This window comes from Nannospalax galili, unplaced genomic scaffold (assembly GCF_000622305.1).
Source record: "Nannospalax galili isolate Female #2095 unplaced genomic scaffold, S.galili_v1.0 scaffold1299, whole genome shotgun sequence".
Classification (NCBI taxonomy): domain Eukaryota; kingdom Metazoa; phylum Chordata; class Mammalia; order Rodentia; family Spalacidae; genus Nannospalax; species Nannospalax galili.
The window spans coordinates 342,823-370,285 of NW_008343660.1; the positions used below are offsets into that span (position 1 = coordinate 342,823).

General features: G+C 40.8%; 1 protein-coding gene across 2 annotated transcripts in view; it reads right to left on the reverse strand.

The window, feature by feature from the left end:
• Bach2 (BTB domain and CNC homolog 2) overlaps positions 1 to 27,463 on the reverse strand; it is a 388,592-nt gene that overhangs the window by 177,768 nt on the left and 183,361 nt on the right. The window contains exon 3 of one of the 2 annotated variants that reach the window (XM_008839955.3): positions 13,331 to 13,479. The gene's annotated coding sequence lies outside the window, so the exon portion shown is untranslated. Of the gene's footprint in view, positions 1 to 13,330; positions 13,485 to 27,463 lie in introns of both variants that reach the window. The other variant, XM_029566868.1, reaches the window with a different exon arrangement.

Sequence of the window (27,463 nt, forward strand, 5' to 3'; positions counted from 1 at the left end):
TCTATACAGCAGACTGTGAGGTAATAAAATAGAAACACTTCACAAGACAATTAAGAATTCACCAGTGAACCATCACAGAAACAGGATTCATTGCTTTTCAAGATGTGCCTGATGTGGAAGACAGTCCATTCAGAATATTAGGGAGAAAATAGCAGTGGTCTGTAGGGAAAACACAATCAGGTGGCTGGTAGTGGGATCATTAATGGGAGCTTCAGCAGGATGCAAAGCCCAACTTCATTATATTTCTGAGAACTAAGAATAGCTTCTGAATGAGCACTCACAATTCTCCACAGACCTATTCCTCCTAAGGAGTGCCCCCTGGTTCCCTTTCTAATTTTAATGTAAGAAAAAGAAGAGAGAACAGTCAGACATGTTTAGGGCAGCAGGAACAAAGGTAGCTTTTTGGAATGGAGAGAAGTTAAACCAGCTCCATGTCAGAGACTCTAAATCTCCTCCATCAGGGTTCAACTCAGAACAGCTCAAAGATGTAGTCTGATTGCAGGCTGTTGCCAAGAGGCCAGGGAAAAAAGTCACAAGTGTAACACAGTAAACATCAATACACATACACACAATCTCCCTCCTGATGTGGTGGATGAAAGGAACAGAGATGTAAAGTGCATTAAAGTGAAAACGAATAGAACGGGGGATGGTCTAGTGAGCTTACTAAGGGTGACACTAACTCTTGTACTGTTAGAGTATAAACAGGGTCCTTACCCAGAGTGTTTCTATGCACTAACACATTTATGTGATGCTTTTTCACAGAGATGCTATTTCAGAACCATCAACTAAAAACTCCCCGTTCATAGTAGGGACAGAACCCAGGGCCCTGCATGTGTCAGGGAAACACTCTACCACTGAGCTGCTTCAGAGTCCCAAGAAATATTTTTTAAGATAAGGAAACCTGTATAAAATAGAAATACCCACCATCTCATATTTAATTGAATGCTCTCCATGCTCAAACCCAGTTTGCCAAGTATGGTGGCTTTACTAAGTCCCATGATTAAATGGATAAAGTAAGACTGTAACTAAGACTACAAAATACAGATGAAATCAGATAGGCTGATATGGATACAGCATTATTTTGAATAGACTAAAAGTCAAATCCAAGACAGTACCACTGCTATCTACAGTGCTTCGCTTTAGGAAGACAGCTGAACTCCAACATGGATGTTGGTGGGCATGCTGCAGAATCCCCCATGTTCTTCCTGGCAGCTCAGAGAGCCTGCTTAGGTATATTTCAACAAAGACAAAACTGATTTTTCAGAATATTCTTTCAGGCAGCACATTTACTTCCTAGTTAGAAGTGACTGTGACTCATCCTGGAGCACCTGGGATTGACTTCTTTCTGGAGTCCCACTAGACTAGCCCAGGTTTCACCAGTGAGGAACAGCAGCACAATGTGTTCACTTCCTTCTCCCAATTCCTTCCCAGAAATGGTAAGACAGATCAACCCATGAAGGTGGCGTCACTTCACTTGCGGGGGGTGGGGGGGGGCAAAACAAAACAGAAATGGGAAAAATAGCTCTTTTTGGAATCCTCCTTCTAAGTAGCTGGGATTTCAGGTATATGCCACCAGATTCCAGCTGACACAGGTTTTTGTTAGGCGGACTGGAAATGAGACAGACAGTACCACTGAGGGGGTAAGAGTCAGACCCTCACAAAAGGTAAATAAAACAAGAGCAAGCTTATGTTAATCACCTAGTATCACCCAACTGTGATCAGTGGACAGATTCCAACACTGACCAAATCATAGAAAAGAACTTACACTCATTCCCTTTTGGTGAAATCTGATCTGCCCTCTTTCACTGTCACTCCTATAAACTAATTAACAAAACAGAACATAAAGCCTCTCCAGGTCCTACGGAGCAGTGATGCCTTGACCTACAGCCTGCTGGCTTTCCTGTTTCATGCTGACAGCCTTCTCTTTTCTCCTCATTCCAACACAATGCCTTCAGGTCTCTCTAAGTAATGTAATTTACTAGCGTGGAATTCCCTTGGTGCCCTGTTCAGCACTTGGTGACAGTATCATTTATACTCCAGTGTCATGGTCTGACACCGATACATCGGCCTTCATCCCTCATTCACAGCAGAGCATGCAATTTCGCCTTCTGCTGTGCCCTTCTGTGGTGAGCATGTACAAATTTACTCCATTCAGTCCTAATTACAAACCCTAGCTGAAATGCTCTCAATTAGATTTATATTTCACACTCTGAATGTCAATCTTATTGAAAATTTCAGTTTTCCTGAGGATTTATCCATTAGCAATAAACTCTAAAGCATTTCATGATGGAGTGCATTAAACTAGCAATGCGGACATGTACTTAAAATACATCATTAGAGTAAATCTCCATTGCAAATGCTTTACATTATTCAACCAAAGGAATAATGAGCTCAGTCTGGCCACTACCCTCAAATTGCATATGAAGGGTAGGTTAAAGAGCTGTAATGCAGGAAGAAGTGCAGTATGTCCCGGGATGCATTTCAGAATCTCTGTCATTCCTCACGAAGGTGTGGGAGGAAATCACAGCTAGAGCCTAATTTATCACCTTCTCTCGTCTATGATTTTCACAGAAACTTCAGTCTGTGGCAAAGTGCAATGAGGCTGGCGAGGATAATGGGGTATGTGTGGGAGGGGACTGAAGCTGGGTCTGTACAGCCAGGAGCTCTGAAAGTCACCTGCAAGGATCTACTTAACCGAAAGGATTCTTGCATTTCACTCAAGAGAAAGAAATGTAGCTGCATACACAGGGGGTGGGGGCAGAACATGGCTGTGATAAAAGGCATATCTTCCTGGGAGCCAACCTGAGAAATGTCTCCACTACAGACTGACAGCTACTAACAATTAAACCCAGACAATTTGTTGACAAGACTAATGTATACGCTATAATCAGCAATGGTACCAGGAAGTGGGCTAGATCATGGAAAAGGATTCTGGAGGTTTGTGTTTGTTTTTAATGCCTGGCCAAAAACATCCATTGATAACAGCAAACCACTGCTGTTTCTGTCTGTGCCGTGTTGTAATTTCTTAGCTTATTGGTCTCATTTATCACTTCTTGTCAGGTCCCAGGTGAGGCCAAGTCAAGGTACTGTCACAATTTCTTTTTTAATTTGATAAATGAAGGAATAACATCCCAGAAGGTCATGGAGGAAGCCGAAGGAAAAGTCCAATATGAACTCTTATCTAATTCTAAAGCTTCTAAAGGTTAACCAAAAAGTTATGTGGTACCCACACTTATACCTTACATTATGAAATAGTTAAAATATTTAATTTGCAACAGAAAACGTTAGTGGGCAGAAAAGGGCAGGCATATATTGTACAAAACAAAATCATCAGCAAAAGTTAATGAAGAAAAAAGCAACAGTAACTGTCTTCTTCCCATCAACATTTGGTCATCTTTATGACTGATCAGTAACCAGAATCAAAATAGATGCAATATTTTCTCTGGGGAATGATGCCACCATGGAAGCTAATTGCTTCTGAAGTTCTGCCTCATTCCTACCTGAAACATTAAAAGCCTTGCTTGATTGCAGCATTACTACACTCTCTTTCGTAGCGCATGCCAGCAGGTACTACAATTAACAGGCACAGATGTTAGAACTGAAATATCCATGTTTAGATTAAAAACATAGCGTGAGGATAAAAATAACGGAATATGCTCAACGCAGTGCTAATGTGAAAGGAAAAACGTACACTGCACTCAAGTAACCGAGAAAGGATAACAACCACAGGCAGCAGTAAGAGCTTGTGAAGAACCAAAGTGCTCTGTAAATGTCCTCACCCTCTGAGAAACATCCAGAGGCTGGCCCCTTGCCCATTTAATCCCAAATGTCTACTCCAGGTGTACAGGAGAACCCCAAGTGCCCTGAAATTCCCCCAACACATCCTCATGATGCAATCGCATGAGTAAGAAGAGCGCCAGCCCTGTCATGCCGAGCGGCGTTGTGCTCCTGGTTACCTCATCAGTCCTCATCAGTCCTCACAGGCTCCCGATGTGGGAGCTACCACTCCTGTTCTCATTTTCACATAATGTCATCTAGGTCTAGGAAAGCTAAGCAGACAGGTGCAGGTCAACAGGCTGCTAGGCTAAGATCTGCTCTGGGGTCTTTCTCCCCTGACAGCTCTCGTCTGGCTTCAGCCACTGCATCGGACTGACGACTGCCACAGACGGAGGAGGGCGATCTGCTGCAATCATTTCTGAGGCTTCTGGAATGAGTGCACTCTTGACTCATCTATTTCACAGACTGCCTCAGACCGAAAAGCTCAGTGCACTTGCATTCTCTGGAAATGCCACAGCCCCCCAGTCAATGCAATGGGACAGCACCAGTGAAGGACATCGGGAAGGTACAAATTTCCCTGCATTCGCTGATGCCACCTCTCTTCGGTGTTTCTTCTAGCCACAAACCGAGGCGTTGTGGTTGCAGTGGACTCTGAAGCCAGAGAGGAATTTTTACTTGGTCAGCTGCTCCTCCAAACACCTGTGTCTAGGGAGAATACTTCAGGGTGGGTGTGCATTTATCTTTCGTCCCCACCACCCTATCTATTTTCCAATCTCTAGGACAACGCAACTAAGAAACCCTTTTCTCACGTCCATGAGTTTACAAGAAACAACTTTCTAACAATGAGCCAGGAAGATGTACCTCGTAAAACAGCATTTCCAACAAGGCCATTGCTGTTGAAAAACACTCAAGGCTCCCACCACTTCTTTCATCTGTCATCAACGCAATTTGTGTATGTGTGGATTAGGTTTTTCTTCCTTCAGAAAAGGAAAATAAGAAACTATCACGTATAAACAAACAGCGCAAAAATCCACCTTTTGCTATTTAAACGGAGATACATTTATTTCCCGATATACCACTTACCAGACAGATGCAAAGATGTGGGCAAGCCAGTCATCAGAATTAACAGACTGATTTTGCTTGCACTACATATTCTGATTTGTATGAATCTTATTTTTAGCCATGTGCAAAGGGCAATAAATGGAAAATCTTATTCTAACCGCTACTTTTTCTGAGCCACCCACACTGCTCCACCTACCGCACAACTTCACGAATGTAAAAACCCAGCCAGGGTTTGTCCTAACAAGGGATGCAAAGTGGCTAAAATGTGTGACATTTTTTCCAGTCACTGTTTGTACTTTCATTCTTTCTCTGTATCAGGACTTTCAGGGAAAACAAGGTTGACTTATCTCTGGGCGCATTCAAAGGTGACATGCAATTCAGTGTACAGACACGTCTGCCAGGAGCCACATGTCATATAGCCTTTGGCAATTAAATGCACGGCCAAATTCTTCTGCATATTCAGGACAGGGGGTACCTACAACACTTTGTTTCGAAGTAGTGATGCTATTTTAAAAGTTCTTCCAGCCAGCAACAGTGCTATCAGAAACAGAAGCATCCATAAAACACTTTGCCACCCCACAACCAGAGGCTTAAGCTTTAACTAACATGTGGATGTCACCTTGGAGCATCTGATACTTACAGACAGCCACCTTGATATCAGTAAGAAAAAAACCAAACCAACCAGAACCAGCAACCGAAGAGGATGCCTACTGGGGCACAGAGAAGGTAAGAGAGGAGAATCTCTTTTTGACTACAGTCTCCTCAAATTTTTAGTGAAAAGTTACGAAGGTCTCAAAAAAACCAATGAAAATGTTCTTTTGAGCCTCCCCGCAAAACCACAATAGAAAAGCTATGCAGACAGCGATTAATATTTTACAAGTCTAGCTCAACAAAATAATTAAGACATAAAAAGGAATCAGCTCTAAGAAAGGCATCATTACCTGTGCACTTGCTCATTATCCAGAAACTAGAGGAAACATCCCGTCATTTCTCCGGCAACAAACACACACTCTGCAGAGCTAAGACCTTCTTTTGACAATGTGGTTCTAGAGCCGATGAGAAGTCTCAGAAAATCCTTTTGGGGCTTTAGTCCACTCTTGTCAGCTTCTGACTTGTATAGTAAAAGCATGGGCAATTAAGTATTATGAAAAAGTGGGTCATACACCACTGAGAAACAACCACACCGCCCCCAAATCAGACACCAAATGACTGTGCTGTGACAGGTGGGAGGGGTCTGAACACAGTGAAAGCAAAACTTTTATGTGGTGAGGGACATTTTAGTTTTCAGTAGTCTAGGTTAGAGAAAGTTAATCTCAACGTCAGTGACAAACCAACTAGCTTTTGGCATGCTCTTAAATTATATGACAAATTCTGGCTGCTACTGCAGTGGGAAATTCATATAAAATGTCAACAGAAGTCCGAGGGATGGTCTCAGGCTTAGTGATTGCCCGTCCTGAGCAGCGAGTGCTATGACTCAGTGAAGCAAGGCGATCAAATTGAAACTGAAGAAGTCAAATTCTCATTATCGGCATCAGCATCTCCTCCACCAGGGGAGCATCAAAGTACTGTATGCCACTTCCCCACACCTGTACCCTATCAGCAGCCAACACAATCGAGGATATTTACCAAAGCACTGCCAACTGCTGGCTGAAATAGTGACCCGAAATGCACATTCATTCACCTGCCACTAAAGAGCCACAGAAATACACCATTCTACACCCAGTCCCTGTTACACAAAGGACACAGAGGGTTTGAAGGGCTGCAGAGAAGCCTCTGCTTTCAAGGAACTCAGGTTTTATACAGGAGTTAAGGTCTGCAAAGACCCGCAAACAAGCCATTTTGTAACCAAAATCTCTTCTAGCCCCTGCTTACTAAATACTTATTCTAAGATATGGATTGAGGATAATACTTTTCATATAAGTCTTTTAAAAATCCCTTAAATTTTACTTGGATATTCTTTCAGTGCTTCTTAACTTTGCCTAAGGGTGAGGATTCATCCCAACCCTAAGCTGAAGCTCTCTCTAAAGGGCAGTACTAGCAGACTCCAGAGCAACACCTCATAGCACACCAGTCTGAAGAGACGCCCTTTTGAAGGGCGATAGGAGGCAAAGTTGAAGGAAAACTCTGGTTCAGAGCGTAAGATACTTGAATGAAATTAGAATTTTATTGGGCTTCATGTTGCTTGGATTGTGGGTGAAAAATGGGGTGGGGGTTGGTTAAGTCAGTCTTTCCTGTGTCTGCCAACTTGGTTTATTGTGCACTGATTACAATTTTTTAAGTAACCAGACATCATCAGTGGACCTAGCACTAAAATCATCTGTAAATAATCAAATCTTCCTTTTATGATTCCAGAGTCCATAAAGCAATAAAGGTCTTTCAGGTCCACTTAATATGTTATTTTGAATATAGGAATGAAAATACTGAGTGAGAGAACCTTCCATCTGATGAAATATACTGGTGAGTCCACTCAGGTGTCTATACAAGAGCTAAGTAATATAATTTGGAGGGGAAAAATAAGCAATGAGGAAATATTCGTACTATGAAATGACATCTAGTTATAGCATTATTATTCCCAAGTGCTGCCACGTTGCACAATATAATCAATGCAGAGTATTGTTTAAGTTTAGAATTGGTTGGCTGAAAAAGTTTAAAAATACACAAAAGTATGTGTGAATAATGGGTAAGTTGTGTCTGGGTAACCAGATTAGGAACACTTGTTTTTTATATTCCTCTTATTTTACAGATTATGTAGAATAAATATGCAGCTAATGAAATATGATCAATGATGGATCATTTATAGAAGACTGTATTTTTTAGTGTGTAGTAGCTGCATTTGTACATGCATGCTGACATTCATACAATGAAAAAAATGACTAAAATATGCTTCCCAGATCATATCTTTGTCCTTAAGTGACCCACCACTGTACTCCTTTTATAAGAAGGAAAACAAAATTACTTCTGCTTTGTTAAAAGGAAACAATTATTTTCTGATTCTGACTTTTTCTGGAAATTAAGACTAGTTAATACACAGGACCCATTATAATAATCTAGCTAGCCTGTTGACAAATAAGGTGTGGAATACAGGAAAATCCTGCTAGCATCAGTAGTTTCCAATTAAACACTGCAAGGACTCCATGGACCCCGCTATCCTGCAAAGTCTGGGGGCTGAAGAGCAGAAGCACTTCTCAGCAGGACCAGCTCTCTGCATTTCCTGTCTGCATTTGCTGTGGACACCAGGCCCTCCTGTGATCAGATGAATGGGGTTCCTTGAAGGGCATGCTGCCATTCCCTTTAACATGAGGGCTCACTGATGTGGCAGGGGAGTAAAGACTGAATAAAAGCAGCCTCAGGATTAACATATGAAAGAAGCCAGTTTGCACAGCTAGACTGGAAGGCCTTCTTCACCTGAGCTACATGTAATGAATAGAGCATGCAAGAAAGGCCTGTGACACAACCTCTGGAGAGCCGCAGGTATTGTGAAAATGTCCTATAAAGGGCCATGTGCCTTGTAGCCCAGGGCTTTTGGTTTTTTTTCCCTCAGGTCACTAGCCCACTCCGGTTCTTGGGAATGCTTTCCCTGAACCTCTGGACAGTTTCACTCTTTCTCTGAAGTGCACCCCACTCCCACCGCTTCTACCATGCAGCTCCATTGCTGAGCATGGTGGCTTTCTTAGAGCCCACCTCAATCACATGCTTTCTCTTTCCTCTCTCTGTCTTCATCTCCCTCCTGTAAGCAGCTGTTGAGATTTACAGCTTGCCTGTGCCTTTGTTTTTCTCTCAAACTCTACAATCAAATGGTCCCCAAACTTCCTTCTGAGTCCATTTCACATTTCCTATTTAAAAACTTTATTTTATTTTAGTAGTATATATGTGTGTGTGTGTGTGTGTGTGTGTGTGTGTGTGTGTGTATGCATGTGCACGCACACGGGCACACAGACATGCACACCATCGCACAGGTGTGGAAGTCAGAGGACAACTTGAAGGGGTCAGTTCTCTTCTTCTGCTGTGTGGGTCCCAATGATACAACTGAGGTCATCAGGTTTGGTGGCAAGTGTCTTAACCTACTGGGCCGTCTTGCCAGCCCTTGAGTCCATTTTAAAATTCTTTTACTTAGTGAGAGTTAGAAGACATCAAACGGAACCCCAAATTTCCTGGTAATAGTGAGAGGCATCATTTCACTAGTGACAGGTGCATCCAAGTTACTTCTTTAGCACCAAACAGGTTGGAAGTTATTTGAATAAACTGATAAACCATTTATGCTACTGTTGATATTACTTAGTAGGCAGCTTTATAGTGCAGGATAGTTTAGCTTATTTAGAGACCAGGGAAGACTCTGGGAGTTCTGATTGATTATTAACATGTATTCTTGTGCTGGCAACACTACCTACTCTCTACTATAAGCATGCATGCAAAAAAGAGAAAATTCATTTTGATGATTCTGTGAATAAATATAATTGTGAAACTGAGACTGTTATAAATGAGCACAACAAATATTCTTCTAAAAACAAACTAACACAACTGGATCTAAAATTATGTGATGATTCCCCAATGACTACAGAGGCTAAACACACAGCTTCACGAGCAGTTCAATACATTACTCTTTTTTTTAAAAAAAAAGTATTTGTTTTTACTTTATGCGTATTAGTGTTTTGCCTGCATATATCTAAGTGTACCTGTCATGCAGTGTCTGCAGAGGACAGAAGAGGGCGTTGGATTCCTTGGAACTGGAGTTACGGATGGTTGTTAGCTGCCATGTGGGTGCTGGAATTCGAACCTGGGTCTTCTGCAAGAACAGCCAGTGCTCTTAACTGCTGAGTCATCTCTCCAGCCCCCACACATTACTCTTGACAGCAATTACACCACAACTTACTGCTCGCTTCCAAAACACACATGGAAGCTCTAGCCCTTAACTCTGGCACTGGGAAGGTGGGGATAAGCTCTAGCCCTTAACTCTGGCACTGGGAAGGTGGGGATAAGGCAAAAACACCACAGTTTCTCAAGAATGTTGAGAATAAAAATGAATGTGTTTTCTATCCTGCATCAACATATTTAGAATGTATGAAGATGCAATGAATCCTCTTAACTAGACTGAAGACAAGATGATTTTTTGCTTCAGTTTTCTGGTCAATGACAGGTAGAAAATGCTTTTTGTGGAAGGTCCTTCCAAGGCAGTTTCCTGTTCCAATTATAAAACACTTAACTATTCTCAGTGATTCAGCAGGTCAGAGGCAGAAGCTGAAAGCACTCTCTAGAGTATATCCCTCCCTCACAGAAAACCAAAGCTGCCTTGTTTTCTGAGCCTTTATCTCTGAAAAAGGGAAGTGGGATGTGAGGTGGGGTGGGTGTGTGGGAAGGGCTGGGGTGGGGGTGGGGAGTCGGAAAGTGGCTAATTCAGGGTCTGGTTTTTTTATGTTCCAGGTAGCTAAGCCTACAGTAAACAAGTCAGAATCTGGAACCAGGCACATCTGTCCACTAAGAAACACGAAGGCCGAGTAGAGCCCCAGAATTTTTTCCATTTTGTGGCATTTTTTTATCTGGGTGCTAGCCAGCTTGCTAGTCTTCTTTGAGGAATCTGTGTCAGTGTGCTCCCACAGTTATGTTGTCTGAACTCATGGGGATGCATGTATCTTAACTAAACGTGATTTCACCTCAAGCGAGGTGCTGGTAGGTCCATGTGGGTGTCAGAGGTGAATTTACACTGAGTTTCTTCTCCCTCAGACTTCCTGATCTGGGTTTTCTTTTCTACAAAAAAAAAAAATTACTTAAAACAATATGACATCAATTAAGCCAGAAACATTTGTTGCTTTGCTTTGACTTTCACCATCTCAGCAAGGCACAACGTTTATTTCTAAGCAGGTTTGGAAATTCTGGAGTGAGGATGAGGGGACTGATTGGCATATATTGTCTTTTAACTTCTGTAATTTCGTTTCATCTTTATTATGGTCATACCATCTCTTTAAGCTGTATTTACAGGTGTATGAGTGTGTATACACACACACACACACACACACACACTTATCTTGACAGCTGAAGGAGAAAGTGGGAAATTCAGAACATTGGCTTTAGAGCATATGGCCATCTCTCCCCCTTGCATTTGATCTCGATACAACTATAGAAAGTGTCAAACTATATCTGCCCATGGATGCATGTGTATGGTCAGTCCCAGGGACAGGGCCTAAAATTAAGTACAGATCTGAAGAAAACATGGTTACTAGGGCCAATGAGAATCTGTTGGCTGTGCTTCTAAACCAGCTTTCTAGAAACAACAAAAAGCAAAAAGCAAGAAAAGCAGAGCTGGATGGACTAACCCAGTGTTTCCCCGATCTGCTCTGTGACTTGAACAGTAGTACCTGCTCCTTTCAACAGCACAGTGACTGGGTGATGGGGAAAATGATGCCTCATTTGGATGTGAACAGGACTCTCCATAGCCAGAGGTCTTAAAGCAGGAGAATAAGCTGTGTGAAAACTCCTTTTCTCCTATGCGGGACTGTCTCTCTTCCCTGGCTTCACCCACATGTCCACCTCCACCAAGCAAGACCCGTTAGGAACCATGGTTAGGCACACAACTCATGACACCGTGCACACTGCTCTGAGGTGGCCTGGCCCAAGAACACTCCCAAGGAAGTGGAGCAGCCTGCTGTGGGACCAGCCAAGCAGCTTCTGCCATGTCGTATTTGGTAGAGATTACAGCTGTTAACGGTCAGTTTCCTTCAGCCCATCCTTTGCTCTGCTGTCCCTGGGAGCTATACAAAGGTAGTGGGGATGAGGGAGTGGCTCGTGGTACCACTCCACTCTCTCAAACTGTAACATCACTGTCGAGCACCAGCATTCTTAGAAGGAAGGATAAGCTCTGGTATTCATGTATTTCTTTAAATTATATTAAAATGTAACATAAAAATTATCATGTTAATCATCTTTAAATGTACACTTTGGGGACATAACGTACATTCACATTATTTTGCAACTACTGCCACATCCATCTCCAAAACATATTCATCTTTCCAATTCATCCTCTCCTCACTGAAGAACTCCCAATTCCTCTGCCCCTACTGCCAGCAACCACCCATCTATTTCTGGATGTAGGAAGTTGACAAGTCTAGGTACCTCATATAAGTGACAGTCTAGAATGTTTGCCCTTCTGCATCTGCCTTATTTCATTTAGCATCTCATAGTTGCTTGACAATTACTTTAATGACAATGAATATTCTCAATTCTAAAGCGATATAACAAAAGAATTGCAAATCTTGAGTGCTACTTGAATGATAACATTTACCATATCCAAGCAAAATATTATAAATCATGGAGCTTTACCCACAGCTTTAAAATACTCAGCTATTTCTCAAATGTTTACTGGACAGGCCAGTATCATTCTACTTTATATTCATATTGATTTAATGAATTCAAAGGAAAGCATAGTTAAAATTTCTACAGTGAAAACTTAGTAACATATAACATATTCATGGGCACATATGTGCATTTGTATGTCTGCTCACAAGTATCCAAGTATGCGTTTGCTTAGTCAGACTCTTACTTTTTCTATTAATGCAGAGAAAACTGTCCTTGTTCTTAGCAGATAGGCAGTTAGCTTTCTGTTTGAAAACTAACACAGTAAGAGGCTGATCCTCAAAATACGGCAGTCCTGAGGACTTAGACCCCCATAAAAACCTAGTCTTGTTGGTGGGTTTTTACTGGGGTGTGTCGCCTTCCATGTTTCTTTGTGAATAAAATCACAAGTGTGTCAGGGAAGAATAATACTATGATGAATTTCTAAGGGGAAAAAACATTTGCTTCCCCCTTTGAGCATATCGGGCAGCGCATTATACATACCTGTCAAAAAGACTAGCTGCTGCTTTAAGCTAATAGCAACAATGTTGCTCTTACTTTATAAAAATCAAGAGGAAAGAATGGCCAGCACTACAGAGAAACGCTGCACATGGTAATGACTGAACTTTCAAACTGAAGTTGCTATATGGACCTTAAAATTGTTTTCTGAGACAGGTGTGGTGGCACATGTCTTTGAGATGTGTGTCAGTGCTTTAAGTACAGAATTCCACATCTTAATAGTATTTAATACTAAAGCACACGCAGTCTCCTACCTTCATCACTCATCCTTCTAATCATACTTGAGCTAAAGCAATGATTCTCAAAATGAGATCCTTGGAGCAGCTACAACAGCATCACTTGGAAATGTGTCAGGAAAGCAAATTGCTAGCTGACACCAGATCTACTGAATCAGAAATTCTGGGTGTGAGAGCCAGCAATCTGTACTTTAACAAGACCTCCAGGTGATTCTGATGCAAGCTAAAATTTGAGAACCACCAAGTGAAGGAACCACTAATACGCAGATTCAAACCCTTGCTCCTTGTCTCAATTATATCTCCCATGATGCTTTGTTAAGAGAGGTAATTTGTGAGTACTTAGGCTATTTGTTACTATCAGCTCATATTTATCTTATTTAGTTAAGGAAAAAGAAATCTCAGTAAAAACTTACATATAATTTCCTCAGATCTTGTCCTGGCTTCGAGTCTTAGGATGCAGGGAACTGGGCAGAAGAAGAAATACGAAGGCTACAGCAATCCATTCAGATACAGACCCCAGAGCTCAGCGAGGCAACCTTGTGATAGATCAGTGAGTGTCCACCTACACTGGGAGGAAAAGTCTGTTAATAGAGTAAATGTTGCATGTAATGATTCCCCTCCCTCATAATACCCTTCTCTTTATGAATGCTCCAGCAACCTACTGTGGTTCTGGTGGTATGCCTTCTGACGAAACAGAACATGACCAAATAGCCCTAGGTATCAATACCTAGACTCCACCTAAGTGGAAGCCCTCTTCCTAGAGGCATTTCCTGCAGGCAAGCATCCCTCATCAGGTACTCTCCTGAATCCAAGGGCACCTTGGAGGTGGGCAATATCCCATCACACAGTTAGCTCCTCTGTGTTATCTCAGAACACTTTCTTTCCTCCAACAAATTCAAACATCTTGGTTTATGTGACTGTCCTAACTAGGAGATTCTGGAAACAAATGATTAATTTGCAAGTTCTGACTGACAACGAAATGATTCTCTGATGCCTCAAGCAAGTTCATGTTTAAATTAGGATGATCTGGTTGGCTTTAGTCAAGGTTCCTCATATCGGACTTTCATCCATAAAATTATCAATATTTATTTTCTCGGATGATAAGTTAATCTATGTTTGCCATAGAACATGTAGAGATAGGAAAGAGTATAAGAGAAAAACAAAAAGCAACAGTCACCTTGACGTGGATAAATCACTGACTATATTCTGTTTAGGCTGATAGTCCTTTCACTGTAACTTCTGGGGTTGGATATATTTCAGAATTCAGATCTATTTTAGATTTAAGAGTATTAGGATGCAACCCCTACCATATTACCCTTGCACATGTGCAACCATTTGTAGTAGCCTGTAAGAGTTGAGAGCAGCAGCCCACAGCTCAATTATTAAATGTTTCTATGTAAATTATTAAAAGTATAAATGTTTTATGTAAAAATAGGGGTTTACTCAGTAATTGGGACAAAATAGAGCCTCACATTAATTCAGGTTGGGCTTTTCTGCCAAAGTAGTCCTTCATATATATTATATGGATATATGTGTATGTGTGTGTGTGTGTGTGTGTGTGTGTGTGTGTATTTCTTTTCAGATACAGAAATAAACTCAGAGGTTTTTTTTTTTACTTTTAATTGTGAAATAAAATATAAGTTATATGGATATGAATTATTCAAATTATTTAAAACATGCTTTTAAATGTCTCTGTAGTGTTTTATGCCACAGAAGTGCATTTTAACCATTTCTCTCATTTATGAAATTACAGATTGCATTCCTTTGTTACTACAAATAATGCTTAGAACTATTTATCTGAGTATCAGGTTGTCTCCATTTCTGAGCTTTCTTTGGGCACCTAGAAAACAATTACCAGGTCAATGGTGTGAATATCAAGGGTCCTTTTCTTTTGGTATTTTTCTTTTTCTTAGACATTTTTCCTTCCTCAGACAGTAGAGAAGTAGGACCGCAAAGGTGGGCTCCCAGCCCCAAGTTCCTTTCCATTCACAGCATTCTCTAATGATTTTTCTTTCTTTTCACCTTTATATGTATTTAGTCTTGAAGAAAATTTGACATAAAGAATGCCATAATTTTCATATGCTAATGTAAGAAAACTGAAAAGCTATTTCTTTGCTGTATGTAATGAAATAATCCTATTCTTTTATCTATAAACTCAACCTCTGTACCCAGTACAAACAATAAAACGGCTAAGGTTTGAGGAATCAGGCTACAGACACTTTGAATTTGATTTGGGGAGTGAACTAAATTAATCTCTCCTAGCAATCTTATAAAAGAATGAATTGTTTCCACTGCAATGATTTTAAAAAAAGAGCAAAAGACCAACGATCTCTCAAGAAGTGACTATTCCTTCATTGTGGCTTTTCTTTATAATTTAGGCAGCATTCTCCCGATACTTAGGAGTCAAAGTGGGAAGAATGCCTTATAAAGGATTGTCCTTTGCCATAATCAGTATATGGCTAATTCTGTGAGCACACCAAGCTTATCTGGTGTGAAAATAAAGAGATAATAGAGGAAATGATCCCCAAAGAGCATACTTTGTTTCTTCTAAAAGGGCTAATTGCTTGGGGGTGGGTTACAAAAACCAAATCACCACTAATAACACAATTCTTCAGACTCTTTAGATGCTGAAACTGTACAACCAACATTTGCAAATCTAATTACGAATCTGGATTCTCTCATTTTAAAAATACACTTCAAAGCAGCCCATGCGGAAGTCTGTGCAACTGGCAGATTATCAAAGTATGAAAAAAATCTTCATCATTTAAATAAAGTAATAACTTTCAATGTTGCTAACTCCTGAACTGCAAAATGCCACAGACTAAAACCTAGTAATGCCACATGGTTATAGCATTACACAGGTACAAGAGTTTAAGGTTTTCTAAGTCCTGAGAGAAATAGTACTTTGGGCTCACAGTAGCTTTGTTATATGGGATAGGTCATTCTGCCTCGGAGCCTAACTCTTCACACAATTTTTTTTGAGAATTAAATGAGAATATATGCGTGAGTTTATTTTTTCTTTGATTTTGTGAATTATAAGACATACATTTAATATTAGATATTATCTTCCTTTTATTAACAATTTTGTGAGTCCTAAAGATATTAATTCCCAGTTTAGAGTGAAAGAAACAGACACAGGAAGAGGTAGCCAATAAATAGCCAAGAGGTAGCTGAGTTCAGTGTTAATTCTTTCTCAGATGGCCTAAAACTAGCTGAGTGACTCTCTGGGACTTGATTTCTTTGGTAAAACGAGGGGGTTAAATGAGATGATTTTTAAGGCCTTCTTGAGGCTGACAGTTCTCCCATCTGTTACTTGGCTATAATAGAGATGTGGGAGCCTTTGGAAAGACCCTTAGAAAGCCCTCATGAAGGTCAAGGCACTATAAAAACCCAAGTTAGCAGCCACCAATCTGAGGCCCACAGTGTGGGGCAATGCCCCTGAGGAGTCTGCCACCCTTGCAATGGGGATAGACATTTGCTCACTCATTTCACGGGACTAGAGAAAGGGCCAGGGAATCTTTGAGAATGGCCAGTGCCAATTTCTAATGGCTGAATGATAGTTTTGCTAACAATCTCGTTGCTACCTGGCTATCAGTCTCAAGGACATACATATAAGGCTTCCTATGTTGAGTGAACATTATGGCCACAAGGAAATATCACTTAAAAATTCTGGGGTCACTAACGTGGCCCTCTGCTGACGTTCTTCTAAAGCACTAACACAGTGGTCTGTGATGATGGAGTTCAGTATTTGCACAGTCCAGTACAGCAGTCACCAGCTTCACGTGGCTATCAAGCACTTAGACTCCACCTCCAGCAGGTATGAATGAGGAACTGAATTTAACTTAATTGATTCTAAATTGACTTAAATGTGGAGAGTGGGTTGATGCAGCTATAGATCACTTTACCTACTATTTTTCTTGGAGGTATTTCAGACCCACAGGCCAGTGCCTTCATTCAGTCAGTATTCACTGACCTGCTCCCATTTATGAACTGCTCAGGTGTCTCAAAACAATGGTGAATAAGAGAGCCATGGATGCTTCCTGCTTTAATTTTTTCAGCCACACTGCTTTCCGAAGACCTAACCAAGTCTTGAAGTGGCCTGCCAGACTGATCTTAGAAAAAGGTGGGTGAGGTACTATGGTAATGCTACACTAGGCATGAAAGCACTGCCTTTTCATTTCTTCATTTTACTGTTAGAGAAGCTAGGGGAAGATTGAAAACAGATCTCTGAATGGTTACTATTCATTCATTTTCAAGCAAAGCAGCGTATCCCAGATATGGGACACTATCTGTACATAATACTGCCTTGCATAATCTTAAATTCACTTAAAACAGAAAGTTGGTGGGACCCACATTCTTAAGCTAGAAAAAAAGCAAATGTTATTTAACTACACAAATAGTCATAAAAATGTACAAGTGGTCTCCAGCTGCAAACACTGGGCAAGGGACTATTTATATCAATTAGTTGCAAAATGATCAGGTTTTCTAGAAAGTACTTCTTGTACAAGTAAGGCTGATTGCATTCTTTATTCCTTCAACTCAACTCTTATCTAAGATGTTTTTAGTGGGTTTAATAGGATTTGACAAGCAAAGCCCTATTTGCTTTTCCCCAGGGAACTATAGGTAGAGGTATTTTTACCTACATCACAAATATAATGCTAGCAACATAATTTCTATGAAACACAAAAGTGGTTCAGTGCTCATCTGACTTCCAGGATTGCTTCCTCCATGTCCTCATGTTGATGTTACCTCTCCTATATGCATCTTCCTACCTTTCCAGGATTTAGAGCACTAAAAGAACACAACATAAAGTATTCAGAATATTGGTTTATGCTCTTGTTTGAGCCTGAATTCACAGTTGTCTAATTATCAGGGATAGTGGCATCATGCTTTGAGATTCCAAGTTTTGAAGCTAATTCTCTCTCTTATATTACTATTATCATATGAAGGTAAAGAATCACCATGTGAAACAAGAGGATTTTCCTTAGCATCTCAATGAGATGGTACATGGAAGATTCTAGCAGGCCAATATGAGTTTTCTAGCTTCAGGGTGCTACTTTATCCAAAGCCAGACTATTGATTTATAGGGCTAAAAAAAGCTCTCCCACAAGTCAGTCTCATTTAAAAGTGAGCCTCTTGGTAGGTTGACCAAGCTCCAGTGGATAAACTCATATCAAAGGGCATTTGGGAACACACATTTGACCCTATAGGCCATGATATAACAGAATATAATATGTATTTTAAAGTACATGAAATTGGGTGGGAGTAGTAAGTGGGGGTGGAGTTAGGGGAGGGGATCCAAATATAATCAAAATATATTGCATGAAATTCACAAAAATTCAATAAAAATAAAAAATAAAATCTGTTTTAATCTAATGAAATTTTGAGCAAATTTTGTCAACTCAAGGGGCACTTTCTTGGCTCTTGGATGGACATCAACAATGCCTTAACTCCTCCTAAATTCAGCATCTGCTTGGGTTGTGGAGCTCTTTCCACCTCCTTCCCTCTAAGCACTCCATCTCTGCCAGTCCTTTCTCTAGAAGCCAAACACTACAAATTCCTGTCCCTTTCTAAGGAGCTACATATACCTGTCAGCCTCAGCAGCAAAGTCGGTTGCTCTGTGACTTCCAGGTTACACAGCTGTGGGTGCTGTTTCCACAGTCACAAGCCAGTGACTGGGCTGACCATGCAAGAAGCTGATGGAGTCCACACTGAGCTGGTAATGGAAGCACGGGAAGGGATGCAAGTCTGGCCAAGAACTTTAAAGACAAGTGAGGCATGTGGCATCTAAGAAAGATGTGATGTGCCATTTCAATAGATGTTACCATGGATCCATCCATTCTGGCAAAAACCCTAGGGATTATCTTTGATCCTTACCCCACAACTAGACTCTCAGCAAAGACTGCCAGTCTATCTTTGAATGATACCTCACATCAGTCTACTCTTCTTCACCCCTCTTGTATTAGCCATTATTTCTCACCTGGTCCACTGCTATTGTCACAGTGACCTGCCAGATTTCAATTCTCTGCTGGCATGTAGGGTCCCCAAGATCACGCTAGGTTAGTCATTCACAGGGAGGACAAACAAGACTTCTTCTTTTCTAAGAAGATAAATGGATTTTCCCTTGTGTATACATGTTTTGTTATAACATTCAAAACATAAAATTTATCATTTTCAACATTTTAAATACACAGTTCAGTAACATTAAATACATTTGTTTTATTGTACAATCATCACCTCTGTCCATCTAAAGAATCCTAAGACAATCTTTTCTAAATATCAAAACCAATTAAGACTGAAGATTTTAAAAAGAGTCCGAATGAAAAAAACAGGTAGAAAATAGACTTGGGGTTGTACTTCACTTAAGAAAGTGTTTCATTCAGATCAGGTTCTCTGTGATATGCTCTTCATTATTCTCAAAGTTGTGGGAATGCTGGTCACCATGTGGAAGGCTAGCTTTGGGCATTTCTCTAGGTTCTGTCCTAGCTGTAACCACAAACAAAAGCATTAAGCAACCCAGGACGTCCCAGCCTTCCTTGCCTCCACCATAAAAGGACAAGGAAAACAGTATTTTTAGGAAAGACAGGCATGTTTTACCAACGTACTGCATCTAGATGGAGCTGTTTTTTGTCGCTCCAGTTTGTTTCTAAGCAGGGTTTCAAAGTGTTGGCACAGAACACAAAGAGCAGCCCTTAGCTACTCAGCATCTAGTTCAACTCCACAATATATTTAGCAAGTCGACTATTTTTCCTTCCCTTCTTGGTTTAATGACCTCAAATGTACCAACATCCTGTCTTACCTAATCCTCTAACAAGTCCTATCAAATGCCAGGGCAGAATCAGACTGCCCTGAAGGCAGTGAGATCATCCACTAAGAATTCATTTTTATTCCAAAAATTAGGAGTGCCAGACCACTTAGTATAATGTATCACACAGCCAGAAAATTAGTCTCACACTCTAAATAATTTTTTAACCCTTCTATCAAAGATCCTTTAAAAACCTGGTGACTCTCCTCCGAAACACACACACACACACACACACACACACACACACACACACACACACACACACATTTCCATATGCTATTCAAGGGTTCAAGGACCCTTTGAAATCTATCTAGAGATCCTTTAAGAATTTGTAAACTCCAGATTAAAACTCCAATGAAAGAGCTCCAACAAGAGTTCACTTTGTTCCCAGCCCTGCATGGACCTCTGTCTCTGGAGCATCTCAGGGTAACTTTCTCTGTGCCATTTGCCTCTCATGAGAAATATCTTCTCTGGCTTAGCTTTAGGAACATAACCATCTGGCTTCTGGTCAACCATACTATCAACACAGCTGCATCAAGTCAGCAGACTGCTCTTGGAGACCCCATTTCTCTTGCCAGTCTATGATGTGTTGCCCTGCCCTGATGTTCTTAGGCTCTGTTCTTCTGTTTGTTGTCTTGGATCCTGTGGCTCCCTCACCTCTCTGTCACTTTTCTTCTTGGTCTTTTCTACTACTCATACCATTAAAAAATTAAATCTCATTTTAAAAAACTGTAACCATAACAACTCCACTTTGAATTTAGTTATTTCGCTCCCCCTCCCCCCAAATATCCTTTAGCTTTTCAGTTTTTGCTCCTTGGGGATAATTCGCCCGCCCACTGTGAGTAGCAAGTCTGACTGACCCTGTTCCTCCTGTGCCAGGGCTTCTCCTCTAGAAGCAGGTGATGAACCCGAAACAGAATAAGCTCCTGCGACCAACCCAAGGAACCAGCTAACCAACTGCTCAGGTAATGCAATGAAGGCTCAATTTCTGGAGATGCGAAGCAAGGGAGGAAATATTAATGTGTAATGCACAGCTCCGAAGATAAGAAGGTAGCCAATAAATGGTGGTGCTCATTTCTTACCCTTATAAATCTTCATAGCTGGAACTCGGTACCCATTGCCTTTTAGAGGAAGGCCTACTTCTCTGGAAGCCAACACTATGGCTTCCACGCCTTAATGTTTTTATCATGTTTATTGAGATAGAATTCATACGCTATAAAATTTGCACCTTTAGCATGTGTGATTCATTGGTTTTTAGAATATTCAGGTGTGCAACCCTCACTACTATCTTAATTTTTTATTTATTTGTATTTTATGTGTGTGAGTGTTTTGTATCCATGTACATAAGTGCACACATGCAATGCCTGTGGAAGCCAGAAGAGGGCGTTGGATTCCCTGGAACTGGAGTTATGAACAGTTGTTAGTCACAATGTTGGTGCTGAAAACCAAACCAGGGTTCTCTGGAAGGGCAGTCAATAGTCTTAACTGGTGAACCATCTCTCCAGCCCTCCTCAATCCTATCTGATACCAGAACATATCCATTCCCCACAAAAGAAACCCCATGCTCATAACAGTTACTCTTACTCCTTCTCCAGTCTTCGGCAAATCATAAGCTACCTTCTGTCTCTATAGAGGTGTTTATCCTGCACATTTCATGTAAATGGAATCACATGCTGTGCAGCCTTTTGTGCCTGGTTTACTTTCAGTTATGGAATTTCTGAGGTTCAGCTAGGATGTGATACACATCACTATTTCATTTCCTTTTATAACTGAATAATAATAGTACATTGAATGCACGCTATTGTTTGGATCTGGAATGTCCCCCAAGGCTCATGTGTTGAAGGGTTGGTCCCCAGTGTAGCAGTGTTCAGAGGTGACTGGACCATGGAGAGTCCTGATCTTTTCAATGGATTAATCAATTAATATGGGTTTACAGATAAATGGATCATTGGGAGTTGTCAGAAACTGTAGGAGGTGGGGTATAAATGGAGGAAATAGATCACTAGGGCCCTGCTGCAGGCCCATCCTCTCTTTTTGCTTCCTAATCCCCATTAATGAATGGCTTTCCTCCCTCATGTCTTTTCATCATGATATTCTGCCTTACCACAGGCTGTCTTGTGACCATGGGTTGAAATCTCTGAAACTGTGAGCCAAAATAAATCTCTTTATTTTTAAGTTGTTTTTCTCAAATATTTTTCTTAGTAAGAGAAGGGTAACAGAATGCATAGAACACATCATTTGCATATTTACCAACTGATCAATTGATGGACATTTGGGTTGTATTATTTTTTGTCTATTATGACTAATATTGCTGTGAGCATTTATACATAGTCATATTTGGACATGTGTTTTTAATTCTCTTGGAGATGTCTGGGAGTAGAAATGCTGAGGGCAATGGTTACTCTGTTGTGTTAGCTTACCTAAGCCATAGTGTCCAGGCTAAACATATCTGGATATTGCTGAGAATATATTTTTCAGATGAGCTTAACATTTACATCAGCATTCTTAAAGTAAACCAGATTCCCTTCTAGAAAGTAGATGGGACTTGTTTGATCAGTTGAAGACCTCAAAGGGAAAGGCTAACCTTTCCTGAGGAAGATGGAATGCTGATAGCAGACTGTCTTTGGACTAAAATGGAACAGCTACATCAACTCTTTCCCCAGTCCTCAGCTTACAAAGTTTAGACTTGTCAGCCTCCACACATGTCTTACTTTTCCTGTTTCTGTGACAACATATTCTGACAAAAGCAATCTAAAGAGAAAGGCTTTATTTTGGTTACAGTTCAGGGGTATGGTCTATCACAGGAGCTTGGGGCAGCTAATCACACTGCATCTACAGTCAGGAAACCAAATGATGATTCCCAGTGTTCAAAAAGCTTTCTCCATTTTATGTAGTCAGCCCCAAGCTCAGGGAATGGTGCTATCTACACTTAGGGTGAGTGTCCCTACCTCAATTTACCTAATCTAGACAGCCCTTCACATGCATGGCCAGAGGCTAACCTAATCTAGATAATCTCTTTTAGGCTTGCCCAAAGGCCTGTTTCCTTGGTAATTCTAAATCCAGTCAAGTTGATAGTATGACTCATCACAACAATTGTGTGAGCCAGTTCTTTAAAACATAAATTCTCTGGTATTTTCACACATGCACTCTCTTTCTCTCTCTTTCTCTCTCTCTCTTTCTCTCTCTCTCTCTCTCTCTCTCTCTCTCTCACACACACACACACACAAACTCACACACACAAATACGTGTGTGTTCATGTATGTATGCGTTATTAGTTCTACTTCTCTGGAAAACCTTGACTAATTTCCTGAGACATATGCTGATCCCAACATTGGGAGTAACTTCCAAATTGTTTTCCACAACTGTGCCATTTTACAATTTCATCAGTAAGGTCTTACCCGCTCACCAGCACTGTGGGGTCTTTTGGATCAGGGATCTCACTGGGGGGTAAAGCAGTATCTCATTGGGGTTTTTCATTGACATTTTTCTAATTCCTCAAGATGTTGCATGTCTTTTCATGTACTTAGGAACAGTTGTATGTCTTTCCTGGAGAAATATTTTAATTCTTTGCTCATTATTTAATTGGGTTTAAAAAATTTTTTTATTGAGTTTTTGTACATTTCATACAACAATTATTAAAAATTATTTATATACTCTAGATACTAATCCTTTGTTAGATATGTGACTTACAAATATTTTTATCTCATTCTGTCTTTTTCACTTTGTTTTCTTTAAAAGCAGAGAAGTTTAAAAATTTTATAAAGTCACACTTACGTATTTTTTCCTTTGTCTCTTGCCATACAACTATTTCCTTCCCCACCACCTCCACTTGCACCTTATTTTGTTTTCTGGAAACAGGGGTTCAAAGCCCAGCCTGACTTAGAAATTACTATGTGGCTGGCCTCCCATTCCTGACCATGCTTAGCTATTATTATGTTTTTTTTCTTAGAGTTTTCGAGCTTCTGCACTTGGCCATTTGGAGTTAATCTTTGTGTACGACATAGGTAGAGGGCGACACCATCTATCACTGCAGCTCTGTAGTACGCACTAAATCGGGAAGTATGAGTCCTCCAACTTTGTTCTTTAAGATTGTTTGAACTATTCTGGGTCCCTTGCATTTCCATATGAATTCTAAAACCAGTCTGTCAATTTCTGAGAAAAAAAAACTAGCTGGAACTTTGAAGGCGCTTGCTTTGAATATGTACAGTTTGGACAGTACTGTCATCTTAGCATATCTTCTGATTTATGGATACTGGATGTCTTTTCCTTTATTCAAGTTTTCATAAATTTTTTCATAGTGTTCTGTAGTTTCCAGTGTTAAAGTGCTGTGTGACCTCCTTTATATTTTTGGTTTGCTTATTTTTCAAGACAGGGAGGGTCTTACTATATTCCTCAAGCAGGCCTGAAGCTCACTAATATGGATCCAAACTTGTGATCTTCCTGCCTCTGCCTCCCAAGTGCTAAGATTACAGGCATACCATCACACCTGGCTCTTTTCTTAAATTTGCTCCTAAGCATCTCATTATTTTTGGTGCTACTGTAAATAGAATTTTCTTAATTTCATTTTCAGTGTTTCATTGTATGTAGAAATAAAATTAATTTTTATGTTGACTTCAAATTAATGGAGTATGTGTGTGTGTGGCGGGGTCAAAGAACAACTTTAAAATTTTTTTATTATTTTTATTTTATGTGTATGAGTATTGCCTGCATTTCTGTAAGTGCACCTGTCCCATGCAATACCCACAGAAGTCAGAAGAGTGTGTCAGATCCCATGAAACTGGAGTTATGGACAGTTGTTAACCAACATGTGAGTCCTGGGAATCAAACCCAGGTCCTCTGTGAGAGCAGTCAGTGCTCTTTTAACTGCTGAGCCATCTCTCCAGCCCAGGATTTGGTCCTCTCTTTCCATGGTGGGTTCTGGGGATCAAACTCAGGTCATTAAGCATGTGCTTTTACTTTCTGACCATGCCTCTGGGATGTGTATGTTGACTTTTTATCCTGTAAACTTGTTGACCTGGGTTATTAATTCTAGTATTTTTTTACATGTACAATTTTTTGGGGGGGTGGGTCAGAGTTTTAAGTAAGTAATTTTTAGTATTCTACGCACAGGAAGAGCCTGGCACAGTAACCCAGGGCTTAAACTGTATTATAAATACTGAGAGTTCAGTCACACTGCTCGTCCCTGCTCCTTGGCACTGAGTGGTGCTCCTGCTCTGGCCATAGGGCTGGCAGCATTCCAAGTCTGCCAACAGTCCACAAAATGATTGGACAGGTAAGTCCCTGCACTCTAGAGTCCATGGTCAACCATGAACCTCTTTCCTACAAAATGGTGTATAGTATGATAGTTTCCTTGTCTATTTATATGGGCATTGATAGCTGAGGATGCCATAAGGTCTGGCCTTACCATTCTGAAAGAAAAAGAAAATGTTTCTTTTCATGGGAAACTATATCCCAACTGAGCTTGGAGTAAAACTGTTGAGAACTGTCATAGAGTCTTCTTATGGGTTTTCATGTGGACACCTCCCCATACCTACCAGATCCTCTTTCTAACAACTTGGGGCATATTTCAATGGATCTTACTTTGAAAGACAATGGTGGTTATTTCCACCAAAACTGCTCATCATTTGATACAAGTGCTTATTTCTTACTAGAACTATCTCCTTCAGTTAGCCAGCATTCAGACCTGCTTTGCATCTTGATCTTTGAGTCACTGACTTGAGAATGCAGCTGCCCAGAATACCCGGGCATATGAAAGGATCAAAATATCACACTTTGATTGATTCAGAAAGTTATTTTCTACCACATGCAGTCTGAGAGTTTCTGTGCTGTCTCTGACTAATTGGGGCTGGGTAGGCACAGAGCAAGCTAAGAGCTGTGCTTGGAAGGCCTGCACTTCCCTCAGGCACCAAGATCCCAGGAGGAAACCCTGTGTGTGCTCCATGGCAAGGCGCATGCACAGAATGCTCATTGGCATATAATCTGGGTATCAGAGTCATCTTTTGAAGGGATCCTAGAATTTCGGTTTGACAAAAATCGAAAAAGATTTTAGAAAGAAATCGGATTTGTGTGTAAATGAAGAATATTCCTGAAAAGAAACTCTGTTACGAAACTGAAATCTGGAGACCGCGGTGGTGCTAAGTTGAGTCATCAGTTCCCTTTACACCCTAATAATCGTCGGCACTTTGATCACAATGACTGCTCTGGGTGATGCTTTTTTGTTTGCTTTTTTTCAGTGCTTCCTCATGTAAACAGGTTGTCTCACTACGGTCTTGCAAACATGTTTACATTGGGGGATCATAAGGAACATCTGTTAGAAACAGATTTCATGCTTTTCTGTCAACTTGGGGGAAATCTGAATCTCATTTCTTAGTAATATTTTTTAAAAAGCTCTTGGAGAGTTAAATAAAGTTCTGCTGGAAGGGCACTTGATGGGAAAGTGTGATTGCTTCATATATATATATATATATTAGTTCTTCATATATATATATATATATATGCGCTTCATACACACACACACACACACACACACACACACACACACACACACATCCTGAAAACATCCAGTTCAAGTAGTTGTGAACTGAAGCAGGCATTAATCTCCATTTTCCCAGACAGAGGTATATGGATTGGTTAAGTAGCCTGGTCATTGACCAAGAAAGTGGCAAAGAGGAGATGACAAATGGACCCTTCATCAGCATCCATAAAATCCTCAGGTATAAGGAGTCCTCTGATATTACCTTCAAAAATTGTTACAATTCCTCACACTTCACTGAGATCATTTTTTCTGAAAAAAACAAAGGAGAGGCCAGGTGACAGACACTAAAACCATCAGGTTCCCTGCCCAGGCCCCACGTCAGAGATTTCAGAGGTGGCTGGTGCAGAAGGGAACAGGGGCAAAGCTTGAAGAAGAGGTTGACACACAAGGAGACTGTGGACAAGATACTGCTGACCTCAACACTATCTGTTCCTGCTGCCCCCAGAGCATGCTGCCCATCTCACAGTGCAATGCCCTTTGCAGGATGGGCCAAATCATTCTAGATGTTCAAGTCAAGGCAGGAGTGGGGTCTGTGTTGTCCTGAAGGAGGAGGAGATGCAGGGGATTCTGAGCAAACTCTCCATGGGGAGCACGGCCCTTAGGCTCAGGTAAGGAGGGCCTCATTCTCCTTCAGTCTGGTCAGAGAGCCCCCGTCCCCCACCCTCCTTGAACTTATGATTATTCCCCTTTATTTTTTTTAACTTTTTTAAAAAATTACTTTTATTTTATGTGAATGAGTGTATTGCCTGCATGTATGTGAGTGCACCCGAGTTGTCCAATACTGTGGAGGTCAGAAGAGGGATTCCCCTGGAACTGGAGTTAAGGATGGTTTGTAGCCGCCATGTGGATGCTGGGAATCGAATCCAAGTCTTCTGCAAGAGCAGTCAGTGCTCTTAACCGCTGAGCCATCTCTCTAGCCCAATTATTCCCCTTTAATGCCCTGGAATCACCGGAAGGGCAAGCAAATGGCAAGGCACTACTACTGGAGATGTGGTGGTGTGGGTGTGTGTGAGGCTTGGGAGGAAAAGGAGTAGGAAAGAAAGAAGTGCGTGTCCATCAGGTTCCCCAACCACTACCAAAGTCCTAGTTGGAACTCCAAAACACCTGATTGTCACACCAAGGCATGAATGTTTTATATAATCAGTTTGTCCGATTGATTTCTAACATTTTTATTTTTAAACACAGGGCACAGGAGCTTGAATTGTA